A 14,864-nucleotide genomic window follows, 5' to 3' on the forward strand; every position below is an offset into this window, starting at 1 on the left:
CGTGGGGAACTTGGAGCTGCGATAGCTCTAGAGCTGCTTTTTCATTAAGGCAAGAAGCCCAGCCTTTATGTCTTAGCATCAATCAATAATTGTATATGGGTTGCCCCTGAAAAGAGGATGAGACCTTGGCCCATATGGCCCTCTTCAGCTGAGATATATTTGACTCCTCATTTGGATTATAGCCTCCTTGAGGTCAAAGACCATGGTTTTAATTTTTTGTGTACAACACAATATATGACGAATGCTATAAAAACGCACAGTACCCACACACAAAATACATATTGCACTTACTATGTGCCAAGCACTATCTTGGGTAATTAGGTTTCTACGTATGGTAAATAAAATAGATAAAAGCCCTACTTTCATGGAGATTACATTCTGCTTATTAAAAACTGGCAGTCAGTTGCTATTTATTTTATCTTAACATTTTATTAATCATTATCTAGAATTCACAATACTCATGAACTCTCACAGTCAAATTTTATGTTTTCTTCACATAGTGAAGCTATGTTGTGGTACTAAATTAACATTGAAATCTCAGTGATGTAACACATTTTGTCACCCTTATCATCCCCTAATGTGGGGTGGGTTGCTCTCCTCCATCTTGGAGCTGTACCATCTGGAGCATGAGGCCTCTAAGTTCTCTTCATCAGCAAAAGAGAGATCTTAAAGGCACACTGGCTCTGATCTGCCTCAATCCTTCTGCTCTAGTTCACTGGCTATAATTAGGCACCTATCCTTAAACTAACTGTAAAGCCTGGGAAATGTAAAGGGACAAATAAGCGCTGAGCACTGTGTCTCTTCCACAATAGCTCATATCTGTCTGGTACTTCCATGTGACAAAAACCATTGTAAGATTCTGCACCATTTAAAGGTTCTGCACCTAATTCCACCAGGGTGGAGATTCCACACGAACAACAATTCTCAGACACCCGCTGAGCATCTTACAATTCAACTCAATTCTGACACTCTACCTGGAGATAGTTTCACACCCCATAGGTTAAGGGCTGTAGGAGAAGGGCCAGGAAAGCTCTCAGCCCCACATACAAGGTCACTAGGAGAGCAGTTCCCAGGCTCCTAGCCTTGCTTACAAGGTCATTGTCTTGTTCCCATGCCCGCTCAGACCTCCTAGATGACCCCCTTATGTAACCAGCTGGCTGTAAGTCACCTTTGTTCTGCATGTTATTTAACTGAAGGGGTTGCCCCAGTGGGCGCCAATGCCCATGTGTATGTGGATGCTGTTCCTGTGTCTTCACCGACCGGCCCCCCTCGAGAATATACTTGTGCTATGAACTCTTTGCCTAAGGCGCCTGTCATGCAGGGTCTCAGCTCCCACTCCCCGCCCAAGAACGCAGGACACGGTAAGGCCAAAAAGGAACACCCACGGAGCCATAGATAGGGGAGTCAAACCAATATATTCTCACTGGCGGCTGGGCTGGAGACACAGGAAGCAGGATCTACATAATCTGCCTAACAGCAGTCCGCACTTGCCAGCCACCATCTTCTTGCTAGCCCCCATTTCTTTCCTGCTAGCGTAGCCACAGCCGTTATATTAGTGGCCAATGGCCTACGGGTTACAGCTGACGGCCAACTAGCCACAGCTGCTGGCATCTGATCACAGTTGATGGCCATTTACTACCCGAGCCAGCACCTTTCTATGTGAGGCCGAGAGCCTGGAAACTGCTTTTTGGGGTTTTGTCCCCACACTCCACCCCTACAGGGTCTCGCCTCACAATCTACGCGACAAGCGTCTTCTGCGAGGGGCCCTGTGCAAGGAGCCTGGAGGTGAATGCACTATCCTGAACACAGCCAGGCTCTCTGGGCACAGCCAGGGTTTCTCAGGGCACCACCAGTACTTCTGGGCACAGCCAGACTTCCTGGGCTTCTTAGGGTACCACCTGTCTCCCCGGGCACAGCCAGGTTTTCTCAGGGCACCACCACAGTACTTCTGGGCACAGCCAGACTTCCTGGGCTTCTTAGGGTACCACCAGTCTCCCCGGGCACAGCCAGAGTTTCTCAGGGCACTGCCACTCTCTCTGGACACAGCCAGACTTCCTGGACACAGCCAGGGCCTCAGGGCACTGCCACTCTCTCTGGACACAGCCAGACTTCCTGGACACAGCCAGGGCCTCAGGGCACTGCCACTCTCTCTGGACACAGCCAGACTTCCTGGACACAGCCAGGGCTCTCAGGGCACTGCCACTCTCTCTGGACACAGCCAGACTTCCTGGACACAGCCAGGGCTCTCAGGGCACTGCCACTCTCTCTCTGGGCCTCTCGGGGTACTGTGCTGGAACAACAGCGGCTCACATCAAGGTGCTTACATATTATCAATGGCGGCCAGTCAAGACACAAAAGCAAACATCCACCAGTCCCACTACATGATGGTATGTTCCCAAACAGTCAAGCGTTCATTAAATCAGTGATAGAAGGCAATTCCCCATAGTCCATAGTCATTCGCCAGGGCTGTCCTGGGGGTGAGGGATGACCTTGACCTCACCCTCATCTCCCAAGATGGACTCAGCAAGCGTTTCCTCCTGGGACTAAAAGTCCTGCATCCGGGCTGCCTCAGCAAGCAGTTCCCAGCCCACAGGGCGGCAACAACCTTCGCTTTCTCCGCTTTCTCTGGCCTCTACTGGTTGGGGAACCATCCACGTCTTTCCACCCCTCCACGGGAATCGAGCTCTCCGGCAGCTGCTCCTCCTGGTCTTCCTCAGACTGAGCTTTCATACGCACAAACTGCTCCACTGCCCTTCGCAAAGCTTTGGCCAGCACCGTATCCTGCCGGCTACGCCATGTGTCACGCGGGGAACCCTGCTCGCTGCGCCATTTGTCGTGCAGGGTCTCAGCTCCCACTCCCCGCCCAAGAACGCAGGACACGGTAAGGCCAAAAAGGAACACCCACGGAGCCATAGATAGGGGAGTCAAACCAATATATTCTCGCTGGCGGCTGGGCTGGAGACACAGGAAGCAGGATCTACATAATCTGCCTAACAGCAGTCCGCACTTGCCAGCCACCATCTTCTTGCTAGCCCCCATTTCTTTCCTGCTAGCGTAGCCACAGCCGTTATATTAGTGGCCAATGGCCTACGGGTTACAGCTGACGGCCAACTAGCCACAGCTGCTGGCATCTGATCACAGTTGATGGCCATTTACTACCCGAGCCAGCACCTTTCTATGTGAGGCCGAGAGCCTGGAAACTGCTTTTTGGGGTTTTGTCCCCACAGCGCCGTTGTCTGTTTTTGGCCTCACTGAATTCAAGAACCTGCCAGGAGTTGCGCTCCTGTGTTACAGGGCACAGTACTACAAGACTGCCTCTCCCCCCAATTTAGACACCAAGCCCAAGTCCAGGTTGTCACCTGTGCATTTCATGGACCAGCTATAGATTTCAGGTCCCCAGGACCCTTTCCTTGGTTTAGGTTAATTTGTTAGAGTGTCTCAGAGAACTCAAAGAAACATTTTACTTACCAGATAAATTGCTTACTATAAAAGGATATTAACTCAGGAACAGCCAGATGGAAGAGAGCACAGGGCAGGGTCTGAGGAAAGGGCTTGGATCTTTCCTGCCCTTTCCAGGTGCATCATTCTCCCCACTTTTACATGTGGTCACCAACCCGGAAGCACCAACCCCATCCTTTTGAATTTTTATGGAGGCTTCATGACAGACATCATTGATTAAGTCATTGGCCATTGGCAGCTGATTCAAACTCTAGCCCCTTTTTCATCCCCAGAGGTCATAGGGTGGGACTGAATGGTCCAACCTTCCAATCACGTGTTTGGTTGTTCTGGCACCAGCCCCCATCTTTAGGTTTAGTCCCCAAATTGCCTAATTAACATAAACAGAGACACCTCTGTGGGCTCTCATCACTTAAGAAATTCCAAGGGTTTTAGGAGCTCTGTACCAGAAACGAAGATAAAAAATATATTTCTTATTATAAATCACAATATCACGGTGCTTTACATTGATCACTCATAACACTATGAAGGAAATACTAATATTAATTCAACTTTACAGAAAAAGAAACTGAGGCACAAAAAGATGAGTAATTATCTCAAAATCCCATGGATAGTAATTGGTGGAGGTGGGATTTGAAGTCAAGCTGTAAGCTCCAAAGTCTATGGTATTTCCATCAACTATACTTTAAAAATTTAAATAAACATCCTAACAGAAAAGCCTGTTTCCTTTCAACACAGATCTTTGAGAAACATCCATCAGAATAATCTCTTCTTTTCAGGTGTGACCTGAAAACACTAATCTAACCTAGTGTTGAAATATCCTTCTTCCAAATCTTTCTTGTGAGTAACACTCAGTTCTCTCAGTTTTCTACATGAAAACACTTGGGTTTTAAAATTTTTCACTTTTTATAACAGTCATTAGTAGTTCCAGCATTGCAATGAGCTCCCTTTGAACTAATAGGCCACACCAAACAGTCTGCCAAGAGCCTTACTATTAAGCTGAAAACTATTGATGATTAAAATTTTATTGTCCCTCCTCAACTAAAAAAAATCTTATTATGGTAACATGTACAGAGGCTATTAACACATGCATGTTCTTTATGAATAGGAGTCTTCAGTGACTTGGGAAAGCAAAGTCCTTCTCAAGGGCTCAGATTTTACATACAAGCTTTTCTTTTGTCTAGTCTACCCTGACTCTTTCTACTCTTGTTTCCATGACAACAAGGAGACCCTAGAAAATTGAAATTAGGTTCATCTTCCTGATGGTTTAAGAGCTGGATAACTTTAAACGCCTGCACAGGGAGGGGAGAGAAGAGCCTCTAGTGCCACCTGCTGGGCTCCACGTTTCCCGCAGCCTCTCCAGTTCACCAGCTCTGGCTTCTGGCTTCCTTTGCAGGTTAAATCCCCTCTGACTTTTTTGTCAATCTTTCTGTTTCAGTTTGGATGGAACATTGTTATGAAAAAGAAATAAAAACTTTAGCCTTCAGCATCAACTACTCTTTAAGCTCATGCTAATTCATAAACAAGAATCATAAGTAACCACTTCGCCACAGCACTTAATTGCTTCCAAGTGTTTTTCATTAAACCTAAGTGAAAACACTTCCCAGGATGCAATTTTAAGGGAATAGTATTAATCACATGTCTTGATTAGTCTTGGATAGTGTAATAAGTTAATTGCTGGATAAAAATGATTTTCTTCTTTCTGAGTTTCCTCATTTTATAATATGGGCATTGCTGAAGATTTTGGTTTCCTAAAAACTAGAGTGAGCTATGTCGAGTGCTTTTCTGTGTATTGATTTGCAATGATGTTTGGCACTTAATTTCATATGGCTTTGTATTTTAACTATCTGATTAGAGAGAAATGTGATGTGGACATCTTAGGGTCAAAAGACAAAACTTTGCAAATCTTTACTAGAACACTTAAGAGAATAAACAATTCAATTTAACATAGATATAAGAAATGAACAAGAGTTCCTAGTAGTTACAGAATTTTGGTGTGAAGTTTTTACTGTTCTCACTCTTAATTCCCTGTATATTTACTGCCCCTCAGAGTTTTCTGAAAACACGTGACTGTGAAAAGGGGAGTCCAATAGTTCCACAAAATAGTAGAAGACATGCAAAAATATTGTTATTGGTAAAACAAATTATCATAAGTGGGTGAATGGAATTCAGGATTGAAGATTTATGATTTTAACCATAAACTGCATATTGTGTTCCTGAATGGAAAGAGTCCATATTGTAAAAATGCTGATTTTTCCTAAGAGAATTTATTAATTTGATTCAATACAAATCAATATCTTAGAATTATTTATGTTATTTGACATGCTTTATTCTAAAATTCATCTAAAAGAAGAAACAAGAAGAGCCAAAAATTTTTGAAAAATAAGCAGGCCTTTGCCACACAATATCAAAATGTACTCTAAAGATATAGCCTTATGTAAACAGTGTGATAACGTTGCAGAGATAGGAAAATAGATCAATAGAACAGAATGGAACATCAAAAATGGATCCATTTATATATAGGATAAATTAATGATACTGGAGAATTTCATTGAAGAAAAATGTTAGATTCCTACTATGCACAATATAATAAATTTTTAGATGAATTAAAGACTACATATAAAAAATAAAAACTGTTAGAAGAAATTTAAGGGACTGTATAGTCTTGGCGAGGGAGAAGGCTCTTTATCTAGACATCATACTCAGAAAGCAGAAAGGAAAAGGCTAACATATTTTAACCACATTCAGATGTTTAACTGGCTGGATGGCTCCAGATGAGACACCTCTTTTCCAGATACAGCATTGCCTGTGGTGGAATTTGAGGGAAACCCACAAAACTCCCTTTGATTCCCCCTACATTTTACACTGCAGTCTAAAACAAAAGGACTGAGCAGCAAGTACCCTTAAACCTCAGTGAGGTCAAACGTTCCAGGCTAGACCCACCTTTCCTGACCCACAGAAAAGTAAGTGTTCCCGGAACACTGGGTCTCCCTAGACATCTCTCCTTAATTAGAACTGTGAACCATCATTCCCTAAAAGACCATCACTACTAACCTTGTTGCGCAGACAGAACCTCACAAAGACTCTTTTCCAGAGACATATCTGGAAATTCCCCAGCCTTACTTTACCCAGACTTCCACATGTCCTGACCTCCAGCTATATAATTTACAGAGCCTAATGTAAAATGAAAACATGGGACCCCTTGTTCAAAAATTAGGAAGAACTTCTTGATGGTAACAATATGACATTAAACCAAGAATGGGGCCCTTCTAAGTGTGGGGCTCTGTGTAACTACACAGGTTAAACAATCATGAAGCTGCTCATGTTCCCTAAATCCTTTCCTTATTGCCTGCCTCATAGTTTATCAGCAAAATGCTCTGTATCCTCAATTTATTCTCTAAATGTTCAATAGAATTCTTCTTACTCTAACTAAATCTTATCTGTCCCCAAGGACACTGTCAGATTCCCATATCCCACATCTCACAGTGCCTGGGGATGGGGTAGGTGGAGTCTTTATTTCCCATTTCTTTCCCTTTTAGAACTTCCTTTACCTTTTTCAAAATCTAGTTTCTTTCAACTCCATGTCTTCCATTTATACTACCAGGTATCTCTCCTTGTCACAGCCATCTCCATACCTGTCCATTGTCCATCCAGTAGATGATATCGAATAGGTGCTTGGAAAATATTTCTTGAGAAAGTTAATAAATGACTTGTATGATCATTTTTTTTGGGGGGGGGGGAAGAAAAACTGGGTAGAATACAAATCTAACTTGCTAAATTAGGAAGAGCAGACATACTTTAAGCAAAGCACCCGTTTACCTGAATCACTCACAATATCTAGATATTTGTACTCTATATTCTGTATAAGTTTTGTCAGGAAACTGACCAAAACATGGCTTGTTTCAAAGCCAAGTTGATACCTATACCCTAAATATTTATGATTATTCCTTTAAAAGTTGGAGGGGGGGAGATGAGAGACTCACTGGACATGACTTCAGGAGTAAATTTATGCCCCTTTTAGAGTTTGCTCCCAGAATAAACAAAAAATGGGATGCCTGTGGTTGCCCTGTGAGGACTTCTGTCTTCATTGCTTCCGAATACTGCCCTCTTCTGGCTAGAGGGTGCCTATTGCTAGAGCTGTGTGAAATGAGCCTGCTTGTGAGAGAAGTGGAATTTCGGGGATAGACACAATGATATTGTGAGAGTGGAAATTGGGAAAAAGCAAATTTGGGAACAAAATGGGAAAGGTAGATTTATAACCCTCCTAACCTTTATATTCACTCACACTCATTTTTCCTTTAGAGGTTGTCTTATCCAACGCCCTCCCAAACAAAAACAGACAAGTCAAACAACTTGTCCGATTTGCTTTGGCACTTACTGCAAGCTGAGGGCTTGGATGGAGGAAGCCATGACCATTCTGATCTCTTCACTGTCATCACCTCTCACCTTCCTTGTACACAAATCCTGCATGAGCCCTTTGTCCTTGCTTTGGCTCTTCTTGACTGCTGTTTGTGTTGCTTTCCCAGAAACCTCCACACAACGTGCCTACTTTTGAAATCCACTGAGAGCCTTGCTGATTGCCCCAGCTGCATGTGGGGTTTCCCTCTAACCATCAATGCTGAAAGGTACATGGAATTGTTTTACCACCTTCTGGATATGGGTTCTTCATCTCTGGAAAATATTCTGGTGATAGAAATTGGGCAGGAAGCAAGAAGAAAAAGAGGGAATAAATGGCAGCTTTAGCCAGAGCAAGTAACTAAAATGTGAACTTTGATAACTTTTTATAAGTGGATGCAATAGTCTAAAGGCTCTGTACTCATCTTTCCCATGGTCAATGTCATTTATCAACATAAAGGATGTAGAGCTTTCCATTATATTTCACTTTACGGCACATCTAGAAAATGCTCATATTGGTACTTGCACCCTAGTGTTAGCCAACGAGGCTGCTTACAGACAGAGGTGACCATTCACTGCAGACCCTGACAGACAGCCTGAGAGCCAAAGGGATTAATGGGTTAGCACATCAATAATGGGCACATTAGTGAGGTAGCTGGGGTCTAGAAAATCTACCAGATTGAGGCAATGTAACAAGTCTTATCAAGTTATCAGGAAATCCTGCTGACAAACCCGAGGAAGTGACAAAGAAAAACAAGCCAATTAGAGTTGAAACAAAACATATTCAACTCTGCAATTCTTGGAATAGACCACAATTTCTGTGGCTTTCTTCCCTGGGGTGTCCATTAATACCCCAACTGCTTCTACCTGTTCATCCTTTCAGGGCCAGCTCCAACCTCCCTCTGCTAGGAGGTCTTCCTAACGATGTCAGTTCTCCCATCTGCTTTGGCCGCAGGAGTTAGAGCCTGTACACCGCCACTTGGCACAGTCACACAGTCTTGTGTTGTTCCCCAATGTTTAATTGGAGCGTGTTTAACCATATACGCATGTTCTCTGACCTTCTGTTTTTACATATACATTTGCCAGCCAAATAATCAAGATCTAAGCCCCCATTCGATGCTGTCAGAAATCCGACCTCTCTTCAGACAATTCTGAAGATTATGAGAGAGTACGCACCTGTCTTGGCTGTTGCTTGTCATATGTCGCTCCTAATGGCTGCTTGGCATGTTCCGTGCAGTTTCAAGGGCTTTCTTGGACTTCTTGTCCATGTATTGACATTGGCTTCTCTCTTATTTCACAACCCCATCCCACACCCCAGCAGAGCTAACAATAACGCAGAGTGAAGGCTTGAAGATATTATGCAGAGTTAGAAACAGAACACAAGAAAGGAACACTTAAAACTTGAGAACAGTGATCACTGTTCCTAAGTCCTAAGAATGTTCCTAACCATTCTTATCGCAATGCAGGGAGTGCCCTACCTGCTGTCTCTCACCTCGGTCTGTCTTGTTGACATGTTGCTATGGTTTTAGCCCCTCCTCATATAGATGGATGTTCCCCTTGACCTAGTACTGAGGTCTCAAATTCATTTTTTTTTGTCAATCTTTAGCTAGAGGATGAAAAAACGGTTTACTCAGTAACTCCTCCAAATTGGAGCTCCCCCCACTATAAAGGTGGCTACTCACATTCTTTTGCAAAATTATTTATCTCCTCTTTGCAACTAATTTTATGAGACTAAACCGAGGACTAAGCTTTGCATATTAAAAATGTCTTTTATATTGTTTCCTCAAGAAAAAAAAATCCTTCAAATGTGAATGATGCTCTTATTTACAATATGTAAAAATGGCATCAATTCTTAAGTTTCAATTTTTTTGTATCCCAATTTACCAATCCTGTCTGCCTTGATGGTAAGAACAATACCTTATCCTCCTGGGTTTATGCCCAAATATTGTCAGTATTCCACAAGAGGAAAAGTGGTCCCGTCACAAGAAGACACGTGTACATGTATGTTTGAAGTGCATAACAGAGACTTCTACCCGTTCTTCCAAATCCCAGCTCACGTCTTCCTCCTGTTGCTACAGTGAGAACACAATGTCCAGCCTCCCTTGCACTAAAGTAAGCCATGCGACTGACATTTAGCCAATGAATGTGAGTGAAAACATGAGCATTTCTTCCAGGTCTGGCCCTGTACAAAGCTGTGAAATGGGGAACTCCATGTTATTTTCTCTTTGTGGAGGGGCTGAAAAAAGGGGACCTCCCAGAGCAACTTTGGAGTGTCACATGTAGAAATGGCAGATACTTCATCATCTCCTTCATCAGGAAGGAGAGACACCTCATTAAACTGTTCATTTGTGCAGGCCATTTTTAAAGCAAAAATAAACATCTGTCTTATTTAAGCCATTATATTGTTTTGGATTTGTTTGTTACAGCACCTAGCCCACCTTAATACAAGCTGTAAGTGGATAGCCTCCACTCCACAGATGTGGAGTTGGTAGAAGTCTGTGTGTTGTGATAAAGGAGACTCATGGCCAAGGAGAGGCCCACTCCCCATGCCTTCTTGACTTTCATTCCAACGTTTTGTCTAAAATTCTACCACATGGATTTCATTACTTTGGATAAAGACATAGTGCTTCTAGGAAACTTCTTTTAAAATAACCGTATCACCTGAAAAGGATAACACATTAACCCATTGTCTTCCATGAACCCCCTTAGCATAGATGACTTTTTCAAATTTCTTTTTAATGAAATACCTAGCAAAAAGTTGAGAAAGGGATACAGGCAGTAAAATGTTGAAGGGCAGATTGGGAGAGATGGAGGGACATCTGGTGCATGGAGCACTTGAGTTTTTGCTCCAAAAGAAACAGAAATCTGGGCAATAGTCGGTAGAAGATGGGACAGTGGAGTCCTAGGGAAACTTGATGAGTGAGGGTTCAAAGAGGTTCAAAGAGGGGACATGAAAGCACATTTCTTCCTGATAATTTGCTGAATGCTGGTCCTCAAATCAGGTGCTTTTGCCCACCCTTTCCCTACACTTTAAGCAAATTATTTTGATGGTCCAGCCTATTTTTTCGATTTACGCATGGCCCCTAGGAAAGCCCTGGTAAAAATCATAAGGAGAACTGTGGGATTTGCTCAAACCATATTGGCACTTTCAGAATTTGGGCATTTTGACTATTTTTCAGTCAGTGCCTTATTTAGAGGTTCCTCTAACAATAACCTCCACTGTTTCAGTTTATGCAGTTATTTTGCTTCTGTAGCTCATGGAAAGGATGGACAGTGGGCAGGGAAAGGCGGGTCAGCACCAAAAGTCAATAACCAAATAATTCAAATGCATATGTCCACCGACTATTTTTAAAACAAGCAAGTGCATATGACAGAATCAGTTTTATGGTTAAAAATATTATCAGAACATTAAAATTACTGTAATTAAGCAGAACATTGAAATCTGTATCCAGACTTTGTACATGTTGTATGAGATAGTTGTGTATTCAGGGGTGGGGAAACTTGGAGCCACATTCCCGTGGGCTCGCTACCCCAACGGTGTGTTAGGTATGGGGCCCTCTTACGAATGCAAGCAGTGGAGGTGCCAGCAATCTTCATGGATTTGAGGGCTTTACTTCTTTGATCAATAGGAAGTTTTATTGGTCCTACTCTATGGCACATAGATGCTTCTTCCATTAGTTGTCTGTTGCTGCCATAACAAATTACTATAAACTCAATAACTTAAACAACATACACTTCTTTTCTTACAGTTCCGTAGGTCAGAAGTTCAACTTTGGACTCCACGTATAAAAACAAATCATTGGCAGAGCTGCTTCTCTTTCTGGAGGCTCCAGGGGAGAATCTGTTTCCTTGTTCATTGGGGTTGTTGGCAGAATCCAGTTCCTTGTGGTTATAGAACTGAGGTTCTATTTTCCCTGTTGGTTGTCTGCTGGGGCTGCCCTGAACTCCTGGAGGCTTCTCTGGTCCTTGCACATAGTTCCTTACATCTCAAGACCAGCACAGGGTGTTGAATCCTTTTTATGCTGCCATCTCTCTCACCCACTCTTTTTCCTTCTTCTTCCCCTTTTAGAGACTCATGAGAGTAGAGTGGGCCCACCCTGATAATCTGAGACACGCATCTCATCATAAGGCCCATCACCTTCACCACATCTGAAGAGTCTCTTTAAACATGTAAGGCAATATATTCATAAGTTTTGGAGACTAGGAGGACATCTACATCTTTGGGGGCCATTATTTTACTGAATACCTTCTCAACTAAGAATCATCTGAAAAGCCTTGGCCTAGGAGATGAGCAGTGTGAGACAAGGAGAGGACTTAGCCCCTCTGATGCCTAGGACAGGTTTCACTTTTTGATCACATTTGCTGTTGGTTCATATGCATGCTGCTTAATCTCGTGTTTCCAGAAATAGAATTAGAAGGCATTATCAGAGATACTCTGGAATCTTGCGACCCCAAGCACCTCTCCTGTCACCTCCATCTTTCTCTTATACCCAAAATAGTAGTATTTGAAATTTGAACCATTCAAATTCAACCTTGGTGGAATGTCAAGAACTAAGTTCGTCTGGGTGTAGAGAACATAAGCCTTCATTTTCCTTCTCTCCATGAGTGTATCCATTTGAATGCTTTTGTAAAAAAAATGTAAAAGAACTAAGCATAAACGTGTACCATCCTGTGATAACTTAGCAGTGTTTTTCCTGCTGTACATTCTCAGTACAACACCCAACTTGGCCCCCACTGGAAACTTGACTACTTTTCATTTGTGCTGTTTCTTCCAAGTGCAGGAAAACCTCATTTTTGGTTACAGTGCTCACAGAGAGTGGGCAGGGCCTGCAGAAACAGGCATAGCAGTTTATGTGGGCCAGACAGTGAGTCAGTAGGAAAGTAATAAATGATAAAAGAAGGTGGACCATCGCCAGAGAAGGGAATGGACCCCTCAGGATTGGGGGGGGGGGGAAGGGCTGAACTTCCTGCCCTAACCTGACACAAGATTAAAGCCATACGAGTTGTTGGTTTAGACAGGGCTGTACAGAAAAACAATGCTACCAATGTTAGAAGAAGAACAGAAAGACCAAGGGCTGTGTTCAGGTTTTCAGGGGGTAGAGGAATTTGCATACCTGCCCTCTATCTCTTCCCTGTACATACAGGTGTCTGCTTAACAGTAGCAGCTCCTTTTTCCATGAAGGGCTCAGGCCAGTATTCCCCGGGCTGAAGCAGTGTCACGGGGGAGCCATTCTTGGAAGTACTGGAACCCCACCTGGAAATACTTCCAAGGCTGCCTGATAAGGAGGTTGCCTGAAGACCTTCCATGTGGAGCTCTAACAGATTTCCACGCTTACTCACAGTAGGAGATTCTTTCTTCCCACTCCCTTTACCAGGATATGCTTGTTCAGTCCCCAGTGTTCCCTTCTGATAGGACATGCCCTGAATCTTTGATGTGAATTCAATGTGCAAATAAGCATCACAAAATTCTGGAATTCTTCCCATAACCTCAGCTAGAAGGGAATTCAATTAAAGTTTGTGCAGCACCAGTTAAGAGAGCAGTGAGGGAATTACATTGTTGTTGATGCCTGTAAAAACATTACATCCCAGATCAATAACTGCCTGGGTGAGTGTAAGAGCTCCAAGCACCTTCATCTAGTATCTGCTCTTCATCATCTAGGAGTATATCTATGGGAACCATTTCAAAGTTCAAAGTCATAGCTCATGGAGGTGCCAACCATTGTTAAAGAAATTATTTTCTTTTGAGAGTACAGAGATCTGCACACATGGGAACTAATGGAGGGAAGGGCAGTTGGCAGAGAGCGGGTGAGCTCTTTCCTAGTATGGTGAGATGTTGATGACTTGCTTTGATAGTGGCGGGAACTCTTAGATTGATGTCATTATCACTGAGATTGCTCTGGGTTTAATTCCATGGAATATTTGCAGGCCGGCTGAGCAAGTGGAATCCTACAGTCAGTCCTTTGATAGACCTCAAGCTGGCTCACAGTTCCCTGTGGAAGTGACAATTCCTCCAAAAGCTCATCTTGTCAGCCACTTCAAGAAGTCACAGACTTAATAATTCCTACAGATAAAGTAGTTTTGTTTTATTTTTTTTGTCATGCTTTGAAAGCAAAGTGCCTAAGATTCTCTTTTTATGACCCCGAGTGGCAACTCATTTCAAAGTTGAGGCCAGAACTTTTTATTTCCTTGCTCTTTGACTTTGAACTTTCGCAGAATGCAGAAGTGTCTTTTGAAACACCAGGCAGTTCAAACATTAGTTTTCACCTCAGTTTAAGATAAACGCAGACTGGCAGACACCCTGTAGGTATACTAAGGTTCCCAATTGCCTCAGTTATTAAACATTGCATGAAACTCTTCATATTTGTCAGCTCATTTGCGTTAGTATAATTAGTATAATTAATGATGATATCTAGCATACAAATGGCAATGAATAAAATGATGAGTTTGGAGTCCCAACAATCCTGAGTTTACTTCCCTACTGCATTCCTTAACCCAAGTTCATCATGACCTTGAGTGACTATTTAGTCTATCAGTTTCCCCACGTGCAAAATAAAGATAATGATATCTACTTGTGGCGTTGATGTGAGATTTACATAAACTGATATGTAGGAGGCACTCAGCACAATGCCTAAGCCATAGAATAATTACTATATGTTAGGTGTTGTCATTTTTATTCATAAACCTAACTCCTCTACTTATGTGTCATTAAATACTATGCCTTTCAGAAGACAATAATTTTATTGGAGGGTACCCAAAGACTTTTTTAAAAGTTCATCTCTTGCTTCCTTTGGAATGAGCAGAAAAAAACTAATCAGCACCATTATCCTAACCTAACCTTTTATAATCCAGAGATGTATAACCAAAATATTAGGGTGAATATATTTGTTTGTATAATTTGGAGCTAACTGTGCTGTGTACAGTCATGAATACAAGCTTGCAGAAACCCAGGGAATCTAGAATGGCCCTGAAATTCAGCCACCAAAGGAACAAAGATCTCAAGCAAAACTGCTGGG

Source organism: Rhinolophus hipposideros, assembly GCF_964194185.1.
Source record: "Rhinolophus hipposideros genome assembly, chromosome: 7".
In the NCBI taxonomy this organism is placed as follows: domain Eukaryota; kingdom Metazoa; phylum Chordata; class Mammalia; order Chiroptera; family Rhinolophidae; genus Rhinolophus; species Rhinolophus hipposideros.